The sequence below is a fragment of the Nomia melanderi genome, unplaced genomic scaffold (assembly GCF_051020985.1).
Source record: "Nomia melanderi isolate GNS246 unplaced genomic scaffold, iyNomMela1 scaffold0084, whole genome shotgun sequence".
Lineage (NCBI taxonomy): Eukaryota > Metazoa > Arthropoda > Insecta > Hymenoptera > Halictidae > Nomia > Nomia melanderi.
Window position 1 is genome coordinate 187,501 of NW_027475199.1, and position 5,000 is coordinate 192,500.

Consider the following 5,000-nt stretch of genomic DNA (forward strand, 5'->3'; position numbering starts at 1 on the left):
AGTTGTCCTACCACATTCATAATTTTCTTCCTCACGTACTCAAGATGCACTCTAAAATTCATTCGCTCAGACACACACACACCAAGATATCTCACACACGTAACATACTTCATACATTTATCATTCACACGCACATTCGGGCATCGACTTATGGCCAATTTTCCTTTCAGCAACATACATACACTCTTTCGCTCAGATACACTCACGCCAACTTTCATACCCCAATCACTCACAATTTTCATCCACTCTGTTCCCTTTCGCTCTAAATCCATTCGGTTTCGTCCTTTCACAATCATAACCAAATCATCTGCATACGCTACACATTCACACCCACACTCACTCAATGCCCACAGGAGGTCATCCATAAGCAGGTTCCATATAAATGGACCACTTATGGACCCCTGTGGGCACCCACGCTCTACATTCTTCCACACACACTCATTCACTCCCTCCATACACACCATACGATCCTTAAAATAACTCATCCATAACCCAATTTCCTCGCATCCAATTACATTCAACTTTTCAATCACACTCTTCCATTCCACATTATCGAACGCACCCTGAAAGTCCACAAACACTCCAAGAACATATTTCCATTCACTCAGCTCCACATATTCTCGGACTTTCAGCCACGCACTCTCGGTGGACCGACCCCTCCTAAACCCGTGCTGGGCCTCATTCATTCTCACATTCATACGACGCTCCACACGATTCACCATCATACATTCCAACACTTTGCCCAGCACGGGCAACAAACAAATCGGTCTGTACGACCTTGGGTCGGTACGCACCTTGTCGGGGGACTTCAACAAGATCACCACACGCGCTCTTTTCCATTCACACGGGAAAGAGTTTGTCCTCAGGCACGCATCAAACATTCTCTTCAGCCACTCAGGAATCACACACCATACACGCTTAATCATCTCAGCAGTCACACCATCCAGGCCAGGTGCCTTTCCTACTTTCATTCTCTTGACAGCACACTCAATCTCACTCCATTCAAACTCCTTATCATCCGCACTCTCAATTTGCACACACTCATTCACACACCTATTACCCCTCTGTGTAGCCGGGAAGAGGGTGTCCAGCAGGACATTCGCACTCTCATTCCATGTATCCGTCATTCTTCCATTCACATTCATTGTACACAATCTCTCATTCCCTTTCTTACCACGACAAATCTTGTACACCGATCCCCATGGGTCCACATTGCTCCATTTACTCACGAACTGTTTCCAGTTCGTCTCTTTCATTCTGCAAATCTCTCTCTTGTATTCATTCAATCCCCTTTTATACTCTTCCTGCTTCGCACTAACATTCTCTCCTCTCTTTCTCGCTCTTTGGAATTTCTTCCTCAGTTTCCTTACATTCTTCTTCATTCGTTCCAACCCTTTCGTCCACCATGCAGGCTTCCTTACATTCCCTTTCTTCAGCTCTTTCATTCTCCTTTCATTCGCAATGTGGATCCATGAGGTCACAGCATTCACCAATTCATCCGCGCTCGCACTCTCACTCACATTTATTCCATTCATTACCGCACATTCTTTCACTTCACTCATATACGCATCCCAATCAACACCCCTGCTGGACCACCTCCTACCGGCCACTGTAGCACTCTCTCTCACATTCGCACATCTAATTCTCACATTAATAACATTATGATCACTTACACCCCATTCATTCTTGACTTCCCATTCAAACTGGCACCCGGCCCACGCATTGTTGGCCAGAGTGACATCAATGTCACTCTGGCCATGCACACTCGAAAACGTATAACATTCACTCGGTTCATTCAGCACATTCATTCCATTCCCAATTATCCATTCTTCCATCATCTCACCACGCATCACACTCTCTCTTGAATGCAGGTCACCCTTGCTAAACCACAAGGGTGACACTGCATTCGCATCCATACCTATAAGCAAACTCTTTCCCCTCAGTCTCACACGCACACGCTCCAGATAGGCCAGGTACGGTTCCAGGTCCTGGCCGTACCTACAATATACTGACACAACATACATCTCTCCGAAGTCCCCCTTCATCCACACACACACTCCATGCTCGTCAGTGAGCTCACTGACGAGCATGGATTCCATTCTCTCATCATTCACTACCACGGCGGCCTTTTTGTGGCCCACGTCTGACACATACACATTCATACTTAAGGGCAAGCCCTTTACACATCCATCAACGGCTACATACGGCTCTTGTATAATAGCCACACTCACTCTCTTCTCAATCATCAACACACCCAAATCACACATAACCGCATACGCTCGCTGACAATTACACTGGATCGTATTTATCACGCACTCAGCCATTAATCCATACTAATCCTCGCACGTTCACGCTCAATCATTCGTTTGTATTCGGGACACTCCAAGGACGTCACCGAATGGTCACACTTATTCCCACGCAACTTACAATTTCGGCAGCATTCAGTCTTTTTACACGTATTCTTCATGTGGCCTGCCTCACCACATCTTTGGCACAAGCTCTCCTTTTCCTTGCATTCTTTGGCCATATGCCCGAATGCACCACACTTATGACATCTAAGCACACTCACGAACTCACGCAGTTTACACGCACGCCATCTCACATACATTCTTCCCTCATGCATCATCTTGTTAAACATTCGTACACTCATCTCAAACACTACATTTCCTACATTCGCATCCTTCTTATTCGTTCTGTTTACCACACGCACACGCTCAGCAAACTCTTTTTCATTCACACACTCACTCAGATTCTTTTCATACAACTCTTTTAATAACTCTTCACTCGGTATCTCACACGGCACATCATACACAATAACTTTCGCTCCTATTTTTCTGGGTTCTTCAACTTTCATACCGATACTCTCAAACTGTTTACATTCACGCATTATCTTCATCTCTTTCTCACTAACCGTCTCGACGGCTATTCCTCCACTTCGTGTCTTACGAACCGCTTTCACTCTCACATTCAGCTTCTTACTTACCTCATTCATCACTCTTTCTTTCACCTGGTCGCTAGTAAGCTTCAGGCTTTCATCTTTCGGCTTAATAACGACCGCGAACTTTTTGGCATTCATACTCATCACCGGCACACTCACACCGGGTTTCATACTTGCACTACTTTTCGCATTCACACTCGCCACACTCGCAAAGCTCCTTCCACCCGCACATACATTCTGGACGGGCACAGATTCTCTCATCTTGCACTCATCCAATCTTCCTTTCAGTCGCTCATTCTCACACATCAGACGTACAAGTATCTGCTCATATTCACTCACACAATTCAACACAGTTTCACTCACACCTTTAAGCACACGACTACTCTCACTAAACAAACACTTGCGCAGACGTTCTCCGATTTCACGCATGCACACAATCTCATTCTTCTCATTCACACCTTCATTCTCACGCACAATCGTCACAGCACTCGCACTCATTTCACGCGACACATTCAATCTACCACGCACACTCTCACTCTCGCATTCACTCAATTCATTCTCACTCATACTCACTTCCTCCTCATCTCGACGCGTTCGTTTAGAACTCGTGCTGGAGTCACGGCTCCCCGCACGCCTCTTAACACTAACGCTACGACTCCTTGAGGTACTAGGAGCCAGTGCCTCGGCAGAGGAGCTAGTCGCGCGACTAGCCCTCTGCGTCACCACCTTCTCCTTCCTCTTCGTAGCTCCTTCTACCTTGTCTCCTTTCTCCACCACCTTATCTCCCTTTTCCCCCCTAGCCCCAATGTTTTTTTGTGTTTTCCTTTCCATAATAGATCCCACGAGATGGGTCGGTTTAACGTCACCCCCCGGCTTACGCCCTAACCGGGGGGAAGGCTCCTACACTTGGGGGGCGCCAGGTGCCCCAAGGGTGGCCGCTAGGGACCGGTGCACCCACCGGCCACGTATCCACAGTGTTAGTGCAAGGCGGATACGCGCCCTTCGCCGCGCGCCATAGCTTGAGCAAGGGATTTATTATAGAGGTTTATCTCCTCGCGGCCCAGCCGGTTAAGGCAAGACCCCCGGCCGGTCTGTCGCGCGTACCACCGGGACAGAGGGTTATTAGGCCCCCTGGCCCGGTGGGTCGTTGCTAACGACAGCCGGTTACGGTATGCGAGTGCTCGGGAACCCCGGGAGCGCAAAATCCCGAACCGCCATCTACCGGCGGCCCCTGGGGGGGTAGATAGGGACAGAGGGAATCTCGTTAATCCATTCATGCGCGTCACTAATTAGATGACGAGGCATTTGGCTACCTTAAGAGAGTCATAGTTACTCCCGCCGTTTACCCGCGCTTTTTTGAATTTCTTCACGTTGACATTCAGAGCACTGGGCAGAAATCACATTGCGTCAACACCCGCGGGGGCCATCGCAATGCTTTGTTTTAATTAGACAGTCGGATTCCCCTAGTCCGTGCCAGTTCTGAGCTGAGCGTTGAATGGCGGCCGAAGAGGACGAACGCTACGCGAAAGCCTCGCAGCAAGGAAGATCCGCGGGAGGCCAAGGCTCGGGACCGAGCTCGGATCCCTGCACGTTGCCGTACATGTTCACCTCGCCCAGGCCCGGCACGTCAGCCAGACCCGCTTCCCGACCAAGCCCGACACGCCCCGCTCCTCAGAGCCAATCCTTATTCCGAAGTTACGGATCCAATTTGCCGACTTCCCTTACCTACATTAATCTATCGACTAGAGGCTCTTTACCTTGGAGACCTGCTGCGGATATGGGTACGAACCGGCGCGACACCTCCACGTGGCCCTCTCCTGGATTTTCAAGGTCCGAGGGGAAGATCCGGACACCGCCGCAACTGCGGTGCTCTTCGCGTTCCAAACCCTATCTCCCTGCTAGAGGTTTCCAGGGAACTCGAACGCTTATACAGAAAAGAAAACTCTCCCCGGATCTCCCGACGGCGTCTCCAGGTCATTTTGGGTTACCCCGACGAACACTCTTACGAGGGCCCGAATGGTATGCGGTTCCGCTGCCGGGTTCCGGAATAGAAACCGGATTC

General features: G+C 49.2%; 1 pseudogene; it reads right to left on the reverse strand.

Annotated features, from left to right (window-relative positions):
- Positions 1-4,138: 4,138 nt before the first annotated feature.
- Positions 4,139-5,000, reverse strand: part of LOC143175439 (large subunit ribosomal RNA) — a 2,869-nt pseudogene continuing 2,007 nt past the window's right edge.